Source organism: Macaca mulatta, chromosome 18 (genome assembly GCF_049350105.2).
Source record: "Macaca mulatta isolate MMU2019108-1 chromosome 18, T2T-MMU8v2.0, whole genome shotgun sequence".
Classification (NCBI taxonomy): Eukaryota; Metazoa; Chordata; class Mammalia; order Primates; family Cercopithecidae; genus Macaca; species Macaca mulatta.
Genome location: NC_133423.1, coordinates 68637521 through 68655286, shown reverse-complemented (window position 1 = coordinate 68655286; position 17766 = coordinate 68637521). Strand labels below are relative to the sequence as shown.

General features: G+C 43.7%; 1 pseudogene across 1 annotated transcript in view; it reads left to right on the top strand.

The window, feature by feature from the left end:
- Window positions 1-17766, top strand: part of LOC144336427 (laminin subunit alpha-3-like) — a 90272-nt pseudogene that overhangs the window by 57617 nt on the left and 14889 nt on the right. Inside the window, exons 3-7 of the transcript XR_013408227.1 lie at window positions 3894-4011; window positions 5382-5500; window positions 6857-7027; window positions 9658-9749; window positions 14622-14737. The product of XR_013408227.1 is annotated as a laminin subunit alpha-3-like (transcript). The remainder of the gene's footprint in view (window positions 1-3893; window positions 4012-5381; window positions 5501-6856; window positions 7028-9657; window positions 9750-14621; window positions 14738-17766) is intronic.

The window sequence follows — 17766 nt, the reverse complement described above, 5'->3', positions numbered from 1 at the left end:
ACAGCGAGACTCCGTCTCAAAAATAAAATGAAAAATAGAAAACCAATGCCCTCAATTAACACTTGAGATATATCATAACATAGCGCCCCACCCTAGGCTCTGTAGAATAGAACTTTAGCATATTGGGAAATAATGATGTTTGGTACTTCTCTGATGACTTCTTCTCCTCAAGATGAAACAGGTCAAATATTCAGTACCTATTAGGTCCTGTGACATCTCAAACGTTTAGTGGGTGGAATACACTTAGGCTCAGTGTTTTTATTCCTGCAAGGTGTGGGCTTGTTACTTAACCTCTCTAAACTTTCCTCAACTTTAAAGTGTGATTAATAAAACTCCGCTTCTTATTGTGAGGTCTAAATGAGAGAATGTTTGTCAAGTGCTTAACATGGTACGTGGAACGACAGTATTCATTAAATCATGACCTATTAGATAAATAGTTTAGAGGGCTATGTGTGCTATGATTGTGGGAGTTTGGTGGAAGGGATTAAGAATGCTTTGAATGATTACTGTATTCAAAAAAGTTTCATTTGTAGTCTATCGAATTCACATAATTAACAGTGGCCTTATTTTGATGTGGTCTGAGAGAGATGTGCGAAGAGTTTTTAGCGAAATATATTTGCTCTGATTTTCCAAACAGGAATTCTTGGATTTCCTATGAATTCCTTCACTACATAATGATGGGATGTGTCTTTGGAAATTGTTACACCTACCTTTACAGTATTGCTTTATGATTTTCAGAGTACCTTATAATTCCTAATTAGTTTTTATGAGGTTGGATCGCTTTTTCCGCATGTTGGTAGACAACTTGGGAGTGTTAACCTGAGCCCAAATAAGCACTTTTTTCAAGATCAAAGAGCAAATGTTTGATAGGGACAGAACTGGCTGAGCTTAGGGTTTCCAGTAATCAGTGTGACAATTCTTCCTTCCTCAGAGATAAGCAAAGGGGCTTCTTTGAGCAAGGGGTAAATCTCTGTGCCTGAGAGGAGTGGTTCTCAAACTATGGATGAGAACCTGGGAGGGTCCCCAAGACCTTTTGGGAGGTCTACAAGGCCAGTGTTCCTCCTTCTTCTATTACAGATCTATGTGAGGCTAGATCTTCAAATACGTCAGCCAAACAACATATCACATCAGAGTGAATGAAGAAGCAGGTGTGGGAATCCAGCTTTCTCCTATTAAGCCCAATACTTAGTGAGCTTCACAAAAATGTAAAGCAATGCCACTGCTCTCACCAAAAATTTCATGTTTTAGAAAATATAGCTGGCCAGGCGCGGTGGCTCATGCCTGTAATCCCAGCACTTTGGGAGGCCAAGGCGGGCGGATCACGAGGTCAGGAGATCGAGACCATCCTGGCTAACACAGTGAAACCCCGTCTCTACTAAAAATGCAAAAAATTAGCCCGGCGTGGCGGCGGGCGCCTGTAATCCCAGTTACTTGGGAGGCTGAGGCAGGAGAATGGCATGAACCCAGGAGGTGGAGCTTGCAGTGAGCCGAGATTGCGCCACTGCACTCCAGCCTGGGCGACTGAGTGAGACTCCGCCTCAAAATAAAAAAATAGTAATTTTTAATAAAAATATATTTATGCTAACATGTAAAATGTTTATTATATTAAATGATTGATAGTATATCTATCTTAAAGTTTTTTAACTTTAATTTTAAATATGGTGCATATCAATAGATAGAACTCACACAAACGAAAGCTTTTTTAGGTCTTCAATAATTTTTAAAAATATGAAGGGGGTCCTGAGAACAAAAAGTTTGAGTCTCATTGTCCTAGATACTTTGCCTTCTGTTTTGGGGTTTGCAATGTTTACATTAGCTGGCAGTTCTCAGACTTAAAAAAACAAAAAACAAACAAATGAAAAACTCTTATCATACTACTGTTTGTGAAAAATATTAAGATGAAACTCCTTTTTTTTTTTTCCCTTGGGAAAAAAAAGGAACCCACAGGGTCTGAGCACTCCCTCCTCCCCAACTAGAGGAGCCTGTGGTTCAAAGGGCTTTACTGGGCTAGAGGGGAGTGCTCCTCAGATAGTCACCGGGAAATCTGTTGCCTGGGGTCAGGGAGCCTGGAGTGGGGTGGGGATAATCCTCACTCATTAATACATTAACATAGATTTGCTTAACACTGGGTTCAATGGCATACCAGGCTCTTTGGGAAATAGAACCTCAGGGTTCAAAATTCAAGCCAAATAAGTTTTGGGGGAAGGAATGGGAATAAACTGCAAAGGCTTCTGGCTGTGGAGCTGAAGAGTGGGAGGTGAAGAAAGCAGGACTGAAGCCCCTCTTCATCTCTTCCATACTTTTGCATCATCCTGGCCACGGGCAAAAGAGTGATGAGAGTGAACGAGAAAGCTGTTAAGAGGGAGAACAATCAGGAAAAGATGAGACCAGAGGAGATCCACAGGGAAGGAGTGCTACCACTCCATCAAACAGCTGCTCGGGTTTCAGTTCTGGCAGCCGTGATCTCTCTAAAACCTGGAACCAGGGTTAGGACACTGCTGGGAAACACTCTGGGCTGTTCTGTTGGTTCTTGGCCCTGGGAGGGCTTAGCATGCGATGACTATTGCTTGCCATCAGACTTTTCTGAATGCATAGACTTTAAGATGCACTGTAGACTGATTGAAATGGAATGGCATATTGGTTAAGGTATGACAAAGATGATGATCAATGTCTATATTTGGTGGAGAAAGAAAGATAATGATTTTCATTTTGAATTTGATCAGCTTGAGAGGCTGCCCCTGGGTAGAGATGTGGAGGGGTGGCCTGCTCTGCCACACCTGTAGGCATTTCTCATCAGGTGGGATGAGAGACTAAGAAAGAGACACAGAGACAAAGTATAGAGAAAGAAAAGTGGGCCCAGGGGACCCGCGCTCAGCATACGGAGGACCCACACTGGGCTGGCACTGGTCTCTGAGTTCCCTCAGTATTTATTGATCATTATCTCTAACATCTCAGAGAGGGGAATGTGGCAGGACAATAGGGTAATAGTGGGGAAAGGGTCAGCAGGAAAACATGTGAACAAAGGTCTCTGTGTCATAAACAAGGTTAAGAAAAGGTGCTGTGCTTTGATGTGCATATACATAAACATCTCCATGCGTTAAAGAGCAGTATTGCCCCCAGCTTGTGTCACCTCCAGCCTTACGGCTGTTTTCTCCTATCTCAGTAAATAGAACGTACAATCGGGTTTTACACCAAGACATTCCATTGCCCAGGGACCAGCAGGAGACAGATGCCTTCCTCTTATCTCAACTGCAAATAGGCCTTTCTCTTTTACTAATCCTTCTCAGCACAGACCCTTTATGGGTTTTGGGCTGGGAGACAGGTGTTGGGCTGGGGGACGGTCAGGTCTTTCCCTTCCCACGAGGCCATATCTCAGGCTATCACATGGGGAGAAACCTTGGACAATACCTGGCTTTCCTAGGCAGAGGTCCCTGGAGGCTTCCGCAGTGTATTGTGTCCCTGGGTACTTGAGAGTAGAGAATGGCGATGACTTTTAACAAGCATATTGCCTCCAAGCACTTTTTTAACAAAGCACATCCTGCATAGCCCTGAATCCATTAAACCTTGAGTCAACACAGCACATGTCTCTGCGAGCACAGGGTTGGGGCTAGGGTTACAGATTAACAGCATCTCAAGGCAGAAGAATTTTTCTTAATATAGAACAAAATGGAGTCTCTTATGTCTACTTCTTTCTACATAGACACAGCAACAGTCTGATCTCTCTTTCTTTTCCCCACAGAGATGTCCAATAGACAGTTAGGAATCAGGATCGGGATCTTGGGCAAGGGGTTGTGGTGGGACGTGTTGCCTTGGGAATCAGCATCATATAGAGATGGTAGAAGCTATGAATCGATGAGATGACTTTAATAACTGTATCTCTTTTGTTTTATCAGCTCTTCCATGTGGCCTATATTTTAATCAAATTTGCAAATTCTCCTCGCCCTGATCTTTGGGTCTTGGAAAGATCTGTAGATTTTGGAAGCACCTACTCACCATGGCAATACTTTGCTCGTAAGTAATCTTGTCTACCATGTTATGTGTGGCTTTAATTACTTGGAACAGATCAAGACTATGGATTTAATTAGAAAATTAATCTTGGCTGGGTACAGTGGCTCACTCCTATAATCCCAGCACTTTGGAAGGCCAAGGTGGGTGGTTTATCTGAGGTCAGGAGTTTGAGACCAGCCTGGCCAACATGGAGAAACCCTGTCTGTACTAAAAATACAAAAATTAGCCAGGCATCATGGCACGTGCCTGTTGTCCCTACTTGGGAGGCTGAGGTCAGAGTATCATTTGAATCCAGGAAGCAGAGGTTGCAGTGAGCCAAGATTGTACCACTGCACTCCAGCCTGGGCAACAGAATGAGACTCCGTCTCAAAAAAAAAAAAAAAAAAAAAAAGAAAAGAAACGAAAAATAATCTCTCAGTATGACTAGTTAGGGACTGGTCACTTTTAACCTCTAAATTACTCTCAGAACATTGGCTGGGCGTGGTGGCTCATGTCTGTAATCCCAGCACTTTGGGAAGCCAAGACAGGTGGATCACTTGAGGTCAGGAGTTTGAGACCAGCCTGGCCAACATGGTGAAACCCTGTCTCTACTAAAAATACAAAAATAAGCAAGGTGTGGTGGTGTGCACCTGTGGTCCCAGATACTCAGGAGGCTGAGGTGGGAGAATCACTTAAATCCAGGAGGTGGAGGTTGCAGTGAGCTGAGATTGTGCCACTGCACTCCAGCCTGGGCAACAGAGACTCCATCTGAAAAAGGAAAAAAAAAAGAATATTCCCATTTCTCAAGCATGTGTTCAAGGATACCACATGCAGAAATGAAGTAGAAACTCCTTTTATGATAACAGTTCTTGGCACTATTTGGGAGCACCTGTAAGATGGTAGAAGCTGTGAATCGATGAGATGACTTTAATAACTGTAATCTCCCATCTTTTTCCTTTTATGCAGAATTAGAAACTAAGTTCCATCTTTATAGATCCTATGCTGTGCTTTACTCACCTCGACTCTGTTATCTTCACTAATGAAGAATGTCAGGGTTTCTAAACCCTGTGATGAACAGAGGTGGACAAGAATTTTGCTTATAAAGGCATTGGGTTTTCCACTAGGTTTCCTTAGAAGATAAACTTCCTAAGTAGGAGTGTGGAGTTAGCACTGCATCTCCAAGCATTGCCACTGAAAGTCAACTGGCCTGAAATGGCTTGGTATTTTCTTTCATGAATTAAAAACTCCATTCTCAGCTTTTCTCTAAAAGTTTTAAATGCCTTTCTCTTCTTTCTTTCTTTGTGTATTTTCTTAAGGAAACGTAAGTCTTCTTAAGAGATTTGCAACAAAATGATAATATTTTGTTATATAATGTTGAAATACTTTCCTTCTAGATTCTAAAGTAGACTGTTTAAAAGAATTCGGGCGGGAGGCAAATATGGCTGTCACCCGGGATGATGATGTACTTTGTGTTACTGAATATTCTCGTATTGTACCTTTGGAAAATGGTGAGGTAAGTAGATTTGGAAGACTGGGAGAGATAAGACTCAGAAATGAACATGAGGATATCCAATTTTTCATAATTGCGAAACTTGCACTTTCAAGGACATCTAACATAGATCAAGATGGAAACAGGGCTTGGGACTGAACAGTTAAGGAATCACATTGAGTGCTCCCAGAATGAACCAGGTTGGAAATTCTGTTGGGGGATTTCAGTTATCCCCAGAAAGTCAGGATTCTTGATTCAAGGCTCACAGGTCTTGAACTGTCCTTTCTGGTGATGTTTTTAGAAAGTGGGTTGCTGGTAATTGAAATGATGACCCCTTACCTCTTCACCCATGATCCCATGATCCCCTGTAAGAGTGAGAAGAGGAGGGGCTGGTGGTAGCAGGTAGATTTTCTCTATACTCTCTCTTCCCTCATCTGATGACTAGATGTAGGGGATCCAGAGGAGGACTCTGAGGTCCTACAGAGTGGCTGCATCTCTAGATAGCAAGAGCCTGCTTCCCTGAATGACTGCATGGCTGCATGGAGCTGATCCTACCTGATCCCTGATCCCTTTTGGTAGAATGGGTATAATCTGTTGGAGAGAAAAAAATTGCTGTCCCTGTGAGGTTGCATTTGGCCCTTGTAAAGTTAGCTTGGCTATTGTTAAGGGAGATGGGCAAACTCAGGTGAAACAATCAGTGAAGATTTCCCTGGAAATTGTGAGGCTATAATGAATATGAACTGAGTTTCAAATAAACTTCCATCAAAGGTGTCAGCCTCCCTCTCTTTAAGTAGAGAGACCTTACTTGAGCATGTGGATGTGGTATCTTCTGACAACTCATGAGTGGTTCATATTTCCAATGGCTGACACTTGGGCTTTGTCACTTTGGGCTTTAAAACAAAATGGAGGGTTTACACAGATTTCTTTTCCCCCCGCATTACTGTCAAACTTTATATCTAGAGATTTCCTTTTTCAACCTCATGTAGATGTTTGGGTTACTTTAGCTTTGTTTCTTTGATGCAGCTTAACAAAGTTGTGTCCTTATATTTACAGATTGTAACATTATGTTTTCAACATTTCATAGTGTTACAGTCCCACAACTACACTGATAGAACAAAGGCTTTGAAAATGAAATGATAACATCTCTCAAGAGTCCAGGTTTCAAAGACATATTGCCAGACCTTGGAACCAGGAAGTGTGAGGGAAGATGGGACTAGCAATGATGTTTTTAGACATAAACAAGATCCAAGACCCCCTACGAATATCAAATGGCTTAGAGAAACCAAGTGCCTTGGGGCATGTGAGTTATTTTTGCTTACTTGCTGCTAAATTTTGATAAAAGGAACCTTTTCCCCCTTTATGTGTGTGTGGTCGTTTTAGGTTGTGGTGTCCTTGATAAACGGTCGTCCAGGTGCAAAAAATTTTACTTTCTCTCACACCCTGAGGGAGTTTACCAAGGCAACAAACATCCGCTTGCGTTTTCTTCGAACCAATACGCTTCTTGGACACCTCATCTCCAAAGCCCAGCGAGATCCAACTGTCACTCGGCGGGTGAGTAGTCAGAGCATTTGTTTTGTTACTTTATTTATTCATTTTTTTTGGCTTACCAAATTAATTGCCTTGAACTCTTTTAAGTAACCTTTGTAGCCTGTAATGATGTAGGTGTGGGAGTTGTTCTTGTCTGAAATACTAGATATAATTAGGAGTTTTATATCTAATAATGTATAAAAATGGCTGTTTGAAGAAAAATCATTATATTCAAAGAAGATGAAAGGCAAACAATTATAGTCAGTCTGGTACTAGTCTGGATGGGATAATTAATACTACAGTCAACAATCCCAAAATCTCAGTGGCTTAACAAAATAAAGCTTTGTTTCTTGCTCATATGACAGTTTAACATGGGTCAGCAGGTAGGATCGGCTTCACACAGTCATTCAGGGAAGCAGGTTCTTTCTATATAGAGATGCAGCCATTCGGTAGGACCTCACAGTCCTCCTCTGGATCCCCTACGTGTTGGTCATCAGATGAGGGAAGAGAGAGTGTAGAGAAAAATCTACCTGCTTCTCATCAGAGGTTATTTCTATGGGCAAGAACTGGTCATATTATAGCCTCACTTAGATGCAAGGAGGCTTGGTGATGTCATCTAGCTGAAATGGAGGCACCTAGGTACTGGTGAGCACTAGCGCCCTCTCCTGTGTTGGAGGTACCCCATGAACATCTCTCACTCTCAGGTGTCAGGGCAGTACACTTGTCTCCTGGGCACAGAGGGAGCCCACAGAATAAATATATTGAGCTCACTCTTCTTCCACCCTCTGATCTGCTGGTGCCTTCCATTGGCCAAACCAAACAAGAAGCCAGAAAGAAAGACAGTCCATTGGTTGCAGCCATAAAGTTCACCTCCCAGGCACAGACAGGGTGGAGAAGGAGGAGAGCAGACCTGGAGGGTGAATGGAAGATGCCCAGTGCACCTTATAGAGTTTGGCTTTTTATATAGGTAACATCAGAGAGCTGGGAAAGGAAGGAAGGGAAAAGTGTAAGTATTGCCACAGTTTCGAGCATTTTACAGAAAGGCAGGCACCTTGGGTGTAGGTGGCCTATCTTTTGTATTTTTTGCTCTCCTCAGCTCCCTCTGAGCTTCTGTGTAGTTGGGGACTGTGTTGAATCTGAGGATGGATATTTGCAAGGGAGGGCTAGACTTTCTCATAAACTATAGCCGGGCTGTGTTGCTGTTCCTCCATGTGCCCTGAAGCACTGCCACAAATGTACCTTACCAATTTTTTTTTTCTTAAATTGTCTTTTTGGGGGTTGCAAGATTTGCAGTCATATATATCTACGTATATTACTTTTCACTTAGATGAATACAGGCCTCTCCATTAAATAATTATTTTATGGAGTGTACCGCATACATAGTACATAATCTTAACCCCCCAAGTTTAGGTTGCTTCTCTCATGGAGGAATATGATACCAGCTACTTTATGACACACATCACATGTGCTGCTGGGTGAAGGCTGACTGGGGGTTTCTCTTGCTGCTGCTGCCCTTAACACGTGTGGAGGGGAACTTTCAGAGTGGCCAGCAGGAAAGCCCCTGAGTCTTAATTTGTCATGGAAAGCCCTGGTAATACTGACTTTATCTGTATTAACAAGGGGGGCTGTTAATGCCTTCAGACTAAGATGTTTCCAGGAAGCCTTGACACTTTAACAGGTTTTAATGAGGGAACCAGAACAGAACCCCAACATTAAATCAATAGGGCTCTTTAAGGCAACCACACTCAACAACAACAACAACAATAAAGGGACAAAAACCCTCTTGTCCTTGTGAATTCAAAGACTTCTCGCTGACAGATATTCTTCTCACTGGCAGCATGGCCTCAATGAGAAAGATTGTTCTACAGTCCTCACATTCCTCCCAAATCCTGGGCAGTCTCCTGCCAAGTCTGAGAAGGAAGGGAGCTGGCAGAAGGAGCTGGCAGGAGGAGCTGCCTATTGTCACCACTGCAGAGGCCTCCAACATATTGGAGAAGGGCCTTGTCAATGAGAGGATCTACACATATTTGTGGCCTGGTTTAGGGGCTGATCTTCAGCTGGATCTGAGCTGGCTCTCTCTGGCCTTTCTGGAGCTTGAAACTTTGACTCTAGTCTTTCCGACCCTGTGCTAGGAAGGCTTCAGCAAATTCTGGTGGCCCCTCCAGTCTTGGGGATGCATTGGATCCATCTCTGTAAATATTATCTCCCTTCCCGGAACCTGGGATAGTATTTTGCACAAAGCAAGTGCAACCTTTTTGGTATAAAAATTCAGTTTTGATAAATAAATATGTTCAATGTATAAAATTCATTTGTGTAAAACATAATGTAAAAATTATTTTAATTTACATAAAAATAAACTTGGACGTTCTTAATCCCTTTCCTATAGGCTATAAAGTATGATTCTTTTCTAAGGCAATTTCCCTTCATGAACTTCAAGCATCTGAATTTTTTAAATGCACAAATTCAGCAGTATGTTATTACATTTTATCAAGGAATGTGTTTATTTTATAAGACACGTTACATCCCAATGTAGGGCTCAAGAATACAGAATTTTAAAAGGGAAGCAGAGGCAGCAGATGTGGGTTAAAAACTAGTAAGAGAAAGTTTTTGTCACTGTTCAGTGAAACTTGCACGTTCTGTGTTCTGTCGTGCAGTATTATTACAGCATAAAGGACATCAGCATTGGTGGGCGGTGTGTTTGCAATGGCCATGCTGAAGTGTGCAATGCAAACAATCCTGAAAAACTGTAAGTACACTATGCAGATTTTTTTCAGCCTTACTATGAATAAGTCTAATTATTTCAGTGGATGTTTGCATCCCATTAAATGTTTCTAGGTTCCTGTCCTCAATAGGAATGATTCAGGATCAATGAATAGGTGGGGGTGTGTGCCTCCTCTCCACCAACTCTCCACTTTCTTTCATATAATCACTATGGGCCCTGGCAGACATGGCTAATCAATCACAGCACTCTGGATAATCTGTGTCCCAGCCACCAAATCACCCCCAAGACATACCTCAGGCAGCCAATTGATTAGAGCTGGCAAGAGAAATAAAACTTGTCATTCCTAGTTTAATGGGATTGGGCTTTACATTTCAAATCCTTGTTTTTTAAATTGTGGTGAAATACACATCAGATTTACTATTTTAACCATTTTAAAGTGACAGTTCAGTAGCGGTAACTATGTTCACATTGTTGTGCAACCAATCTCCAGAACTCTTCATTTTGCAAAATTGAAATTCTATACCTGTTAAACAACTCTTTGTTTCTTCCTACCACTGGCCCCTGGCAATCATCATGACTATCCTAGGTACCTCATATAAGTGGAATCATACAGTATTTGTCCTTTTGCAACAAATACTGGCTTATTAAATTTGTCATCACTTATTTCACTTAGCATAATGTCCTCAAGGTTCATCCATATTAAGCATGTGTCAAAATTTTCTTTTTGTTCAAAGCTGAACAGTATTTCCTTGTATATATGTATATACTACACTCTGTTTATCCATTCATCTGTGAATACATACTTGGGGTGCGTCCACCTTTTGGCTATTGTGAATAATGCTGCTGTGAACATGAATGTATCCTTTTTGTTTTTAATTTGAGTATATTTTGCATACAATAAGATGCATGAGTCTTAAATGTTAAGTGTTCAGCAATACATTTGTGTTACCACTGCAAGAGGGATACTTTAAAGGGCTGGAAATTACAGGATGCCAGATATACTAATCATTTTATCTCAATGTTTAACCTAAAGTCTACAATGTTTCAAGAGCAGCATTTACCAGAGATATATTTCACTTTTAGTCAGATTCAGGCTTGTGCCTCTTTAGGTCAAGCTTTGTGTTCAGGCAGAATTGCTAGTTCTCAAGGTCTGTGATATGCTTTGTGGGGCCCTTCTCCTTGACCACCCATAGCCCTTAACGTTTTTGTCCCTACTTCAAGGATCCAGCAGTGCTGTTGAGGGAGGTTACACACCAAATGATTAACCTTTAGTGGAAAATGACTTGTTTATTAATCGTTAATCTATTTCCACCCTGTAATGTCCTGTCTCCCTAAGACACTAGAAATCGGGTCAAATAAGTTCTGAGTTGGAGAGAGGAGAGAAGAGGTCCAGCTAATGTCGCTGAGCCTGGAACAAAATAGTGCCATGTGGGAAAGGAGTACATGCTATCACAGAGGGCATGAACTTCCTGCTTAGAAAGGCTACTGAACCCTGGAGACCCTGGCAGAGCTGAGGAGTTCTACACTGGGTGGTTAATTCTCCCAATACACATGTGTGGAGGTCTCCCTAAGCCTTCGTGAAAGGCTCAGTTTGGCAGCAATCCACTTCAACATGACTGCCTGCCTTTTCTTGTCTGCTGGTTTGCTTCTGCCCAACAAGCTGACCTTGAACAAATGCTGATGAAATCCACATCCATGATGAGGTAGAAATCTTATAATAGTTTAAAGGGATTCAGAAACTTAATGGATAGAGCCAAGCCCAGACTATCAAAAAAGTTACTGGCTACTGAGGCGGAACTCAAGAAGGGGGGTTGTTAACCAAGCATGTGTACCATGTTGACCTTGCTGCATGGATATGTGGAAGGACCTCAAATTTAATTCTGAGCCTCTTAGCAGCCAACTCAAAAAGGGAAATCTGCTTGGTTTCATATTTCACTATGATCACAAGCTAAAAAGTAATAAGTTACTTAGAAAAAGCATGATTGTTGATACTAGTCTCAAATAACAATTTTCCCTAGGAGTGGGGCAGAGTGATCATCACGAAGGGAATTCTCTAACCAATGACATCTTTAAATAACATCTTTACAGCAGATGTATTATTAACCATCAGCCTGGGCTGCAAGAGAGGAAAAGCAGTGATTTGGCAGTGCCAGTGGGAATCAGATGGGTATCCAGCTCCTTTTTTTGCTATGCTGAATTTTAATCCCCCTATGTGTGGAGTTGGACTACATGTTCTTTTTTTTTTTTTTTTTTTTTTTTTTTGAGCTGGAGTCTGGCTCTGTCGCCCAGGCTGAAGTGCAGTGCAGTGGCTGGATCTCAGCTCACTGCAAGCTCTGCCTCCCGGGTTTATGCCATTCTCCTGCCTTAGCCTCCCAAGTAGCTGGGACTACAGGCGCCCGCCACCTCACCCGGCTAGTTTTTTGTATTTTTCAGTAGAGACGGGGTTTCACCGTGTTAGCCAGGATGGTCTCGATCTCCTGACCTCGTGATCCGCCCGTCTCGGCCTCCCAAAGTTCTGGGATGACAGGCTTGAGCCACCGCGCCCGGCCTAACACTACATGTTCTTGAAGCAGTCTTCCCTAAATAATCTTGTAGTCTAGCTAATGCCAAATGTTTAATTGGCAATGAGCTGAAATTGCCTCTCCAACAAGAGCCCATTTGGATGCCAGTTGTTCTGTGCTGCCAGGTAGATCTATGTCCATGTGCTTTACCAGGCAGTTGAGTATGGAGAGGGATGACACCCTGTCTTGGGAATAGAACTGAGTATATTCCACACCAGCTTCCCTTAGAGAAGAGTTGATGGAATCCCTGCAGGCACAGCCAAGAGCCTTCTTAGACGAGGCGTGTTGCTGTTGTTGTTGTTTTAATAGTCTCGGGTCTTTATTTGACTCAAACTGAACACTGCAAGTTTCTCATAATAAAAAAAAAAAAAGCTGTTTGCTCAATGCCGCACAAACGGCGGCATGCGGGGACACCCCCGCTCACCACCCCCCCAAAAAACACAACCAAAACCCAAAGCCTCTTTCATATTCACGATATTCATGAAGCACCAGCTATGGAGTGAAGCATCTTGGTTTAGATTTAGTCTCTCTGCCTACAATCATGACCTTCGTCAAGTGAGTTTATCTCTGAGCACCAGTATCGTCATCCGCAAAGTGGGGCAAGTTCCATCTACCACAGTGAGACAGGAAAGGGGCTCCAAAACTGAGAGCTGCCATCACAGTAGATGTTGTCAGGGCCGGACAAAGAATTCCAGAATCCTGGTACTACCAGCCCACTTCACCTGAGCCACAGCATCCCAGGCTCGGGAGTGCCAGGACTCAGGGGGGCCCTGGATGCGGTGCCTGCACCCAGTCCTTCCCCAACCACGTGGCAACCGTGTGCTCCCAGTGGTGGTTGCCTCCTCAGTCCCCTCCGAGCCTCCCCGCTTCCCACTCTCTGCCCCCCGCCTCGCCCCGCCCCAGTAACTGGCTGAAGCAGTCGGGTGAATTGTGGGTCCAGGAGCCCCAGACTCTGAGGCCTGGGGACTGGAGAACAACCCTAGGCTGTGCGTCCGTGCCCTCCTCCAACAGGGAGGCGTGTGCTTCTCCGCGAACCCAGCCTCCTGGACCAACCCAGCCTCCTGGACCAACCCAGCCCGGAATTAGAAGCCTACCATGCCGGCCTGACGCACGCCCAGCTCCGAGGCCTACCCCGGGCAACCCGAACTGGGTTCCACCTTACCTCAGGCCCCGGGCCTCGCCTGGCTCACGCTCCTGGGGCTTCAGGCCGTCTTCCCACCCCTTCATGCCCCCGGCTCCCTCCTGGCTCGCATCCTTCCAGATCCAGGAGCTCTTCCCACTCCCTCAGGCCTCCAGCCTGCTTGGCGCTCTCCAGCAGCCAGGGCTGCAGCCGGATTCCCACCTCCAACCCTTCCCCTCTCCTTCCTCCTCCCCAGTCTCCTCCTCCTCCTCAGTCCCCTCCCCAGCCTCCACCCTCACTGCCACCAGACCCTGCTTGGCCTCCTCCAGCTCCCCCCAGCAGTTGCCAAAAAGATAGTTCTGAGGCCTCAGGTGGCTCATCCATCGAATCTTCTGTGGGGTGGTGGCGCGCTGTTAGGTGAGAGAGAAAAGGCAGACGAAGAGGAACGACTCCCGCTCCACAGACAGCTGCGCAAGACCAAGACGGAATCACACCAGTGCTGGACAATGGTTTTGAATCCTCTTTCAAGCACAGAAGGAGGGAGCTCAAAGCTTGGAGTTCCAATCCAAAGCCAAGGCTGAAACAATTTCATTTTAACTTGGAATGTTAAGGTGGATGTACACCCTTTTGAACTGAGACTTTTAACCCTTTGCCTCGCTGAGTGGTCTCAGCTTTTGGCTGGTGATGGAGCTGGTGCCGCCTCTGGAAGCAGAGCTCTCTGGGATCTTATTAGCAGCTGGCTCTTGAATTGTGTAAATCTCTGGGCGTGACCACAGGTTGAGAGTGAGAAACTTGAGCAAATCTTAGTCATAGGACTCCAGATCTTTATGCAGCTGTGATACTTAACACATCTCAGTAAACTCAGCACTTGAGTGCTCCTGTGTTCATTTATGGTAACAATGGGGTAGAGAAGACAGAGCTGGGGCCTCAGAGACAAGTGAGTTTGGAAGGCTGGCTCTCCATTTATCACTGCCTCACCTTTGGCAGGTATCTTAATACCTCTGAATCTCAGTCTCATCATCTGTAAAATGGAGATAATACGCAGGATATGGGAGGCTTAAATAATACTTGCAAAGTGTTGTGTTCTCCTAATTCCTCAATGAATGGTGCCGTGGATAACCGTGATGACTCGTGTGTCAGTTTTGCACATATAGGATCAACCGATCCTCATCAAAACTTTTCAATAACTGAGATGCACTTCGCCCACATGCCCAGGTTTCGGTGTCAATGCCAGCACCACACCTGTGGGGAGACGTGTGATCGCTGCTGCACAGGGTACAATCAGAGGCGCTGGCAGCCTGCCGCGTGGGAGCAGAGCCATGAGTGTGAAGGTGGGTGTGGGGCTGGGGTGGGGGCCACACGTGGCCTTCTCCTCCTCTCCCTGGGGGCTGAGGCAGTTTTCCCCATGCTAGTGAGGAGGCTGAGGTCATGTCAGTCTTAGGGTCTGAGGTCTGTCTATTGTAATAAGAACCTCACTGACTGGAGGGAAAAGTGCCCTCTGAATTCAGATGTACATATGAGAAGAAAAAGAACAATAATGATGATGACCATGCATGATGGGGCGCAGTGCTTTAATGGGTTGACCTCTCTTTTTAGCAATCATAAATATGACGCAGCCACTATAAAATTTTAACCCCTTGTCCATTTTATAGGATGTGATACTGGATAGCAATCAACTATTTTGAGGACCGAGGTCCAGAGAAGATGGCAAGGTTGAGTCTAAACAGGAAACTGGGAGTATTGGAGTGTGGAGGGCTGGGAAGAGTAATGTGGTAGGATTGAGGAGGATGGAGGGGACCAGAGAAGGAAGAAAAAAAGACAGGAAACTGCTTTTAACAGTGTGACATAAAGTAAGAAAAGTATTCTTTTTTTAGGCCTGATGTGGTGACTCCCAGCACTTTGGGAGGGAAAGGTGGGAGGGTTGCTTGAGGCCAGGAGTTGGAGACCAGCCTGGGCAACATAGTGAGACTCTGTCTACAAAAAAATTCAAAAATTAGCTAGAGGTGGTGGTGCAGGCCTGTAGTCCCAGCTGCTTGGGAGGTGGAAGTGGGAGGATGGCTTGAGCCCAAGAGTTGGTGCAGTGAGCTCTGATCCTGCCTCTGCACTCCAGCCTGGGTGAAAGAATAACATCCTGTCTCAAAAAAAAAAAAAAAAAAAAGAAGAAGAAGAAGAAACACAACTGTTATTTTTAACAAACAAACCCTAAGACATCCAACTATAGATTTTCTTCTAAATCAATCTTCTTGGGAAGGTACATATTTATTCCAATTACAGAAAACATTTCATTCACTGCAACCGCCGCCTCCCAGGTTCAAGTGGTTCTCCTGCCTCAGCATCCCCAGTAGCTGGGATTACAGGCACCTGCCACCACGCCTGGCTAATTTTGTTTGTTCGTATTTTTAGAAGAGATGGGGTTTCACCATGTTGGCCCGGTTGGTCTTGAACTCCTGGCCTCTTGTGATCTGCCTGCCTTGGCCTCCCAAAGTGCTGGGATTATAGGACTTTATACTTTTTGACCAAAAAGTATTAAGAGATAAGACTGATGATCTCTTATGGCCAGTAGACTTATGTAAAAGGTATTTCCAGTGCTCTTCCAAGGGAGTTTTGAGAGACGCTAAAGTTCTGCGATGGTCTTGCGGCCATTTCAGGCAAATGCTCTGGCGCATCTCTGAGTCCCGGTGCTACTCGGATGGCCGCCTCACTTTAGAGTCACAGCTGATCGGTTCCTTCTCAATGACTTCCCCATTCCTCACCCCAGATGAGGGGACCAGAGAAAGGTATAACAAAAATAATCAGGGGTTGTTTCTTCGCTGCTTTCAAACACTGATTTAGGATATTTTGGATTGAATTACATGAATTCCAGTATTTGCAACTTGATTAGTTTTCCAGACTAATGGACGCCTTTGTAAATAACATGCTTCACTCCAACACACATGAAAAAAATTAAACCTCCTTTACTAAGTTTTTATCCTTTTTTTTTTTTTTTTTTTTTGAGACGGAGTCTCGCTCTGTCACCCAGGCTGGAGTGCAGTGACCGGATTTCAGCTCACTGCAAGCTCCGCCTCCCAGGTTTTACGCCATTCTCCCGCCTCAGCCTCCCGAGTAGCTGGGACTACAGGCGCCCGTCACCTCGCCCGGCTAGTTTTTTGTATTTTTTAGTAGAGACGGGGTTTCACCGTGTTAGCCAGGATGGTCTCGATCTCCTGACCTCGTGATTCGCCCGTCTCGGCCTCCCAAAGTGCTGGGATTACAGGCTTTAGCCACCACGCCCCGCCAAGTTTTTATCCTTTTAAAATGTATTAAATGGTTAAAAGTTACAAAAATAGTGCATGGAAGTCAGACCTATCAGGTTCCATTTATTAGGTGCTTTCTAAATTCCATTTGAAATATACAATTCAAAATAAACAGACTTCTTAAGAAATGACTGACATAGTAAGTATAAATGCCTTGAATTTTTAAAATCATGGCCCCACAGAGAAAATAAAGATAAGAAAGCATTCAGCCTGTTTTACAAGTTATAGGGTAATTTGTGTCATATCTAATTAAGTTTTCCTTCACGTAGTCACCTGGGGATTTGATTAAAACATACAAATTACTAACAAGAACTTGGACATTTTGATGTAATTGGAATGTAATGAATATATAGTCTGCCTAAGAAAGAATAAGAATTTTACTCATGTTAAATCTTTTTCATCTTGGCAATGATGACAATCCCAAATGAGTTTTAAATTATACTTTGTAATTTTAGAAGTATTATATACTACTTGTAGATAACTTGGAAATTAAAAAAATAATAATAAAGTAAAAGCACCAAGAATTTACCCCAACAGAGTGTCTTAGTTTGTTCAGCTGCTGTAACATCTGGGTAGCTTATAAACAATAGCCTCAAAGTTCTGGAGGCTGGCAAGTCCGAGATCAAGGCACCAGCAGGTTTGGTGTCTGGTGAGGGCCTGCTTTCTGGTTCATAGATGCCACTTTCTTGCTGTGTCCTTACAAGGTGGAAGGGGCAAGGCAGCTCTCTGAGCCTCTTTTATAAGGGCACTTATCACCTTCCAGAGGGCCCATCTCCTAATAACTGGTGATTAGGTTTCAACCTATGAATTTGGTGGGCGATGCGGGCATAAGCATTCAGTCCATAGCAGAGAGCTACTATTCATATTTTGTTAGATATGTAGAATTTTTATACATACTTTAAATACTCAAGATTATATAATCTAATTTTATATCCTAATTTTTTTCACTTGATATTTTTAGATATTTCCCTATATTTTCCCAATCCTTAAAAATGCTTTGACATCATTTTTGATGGTACAGAGTTTTGTTCCAATCTGACAAGTGTTTGTTGAGGACCCACTGTGTG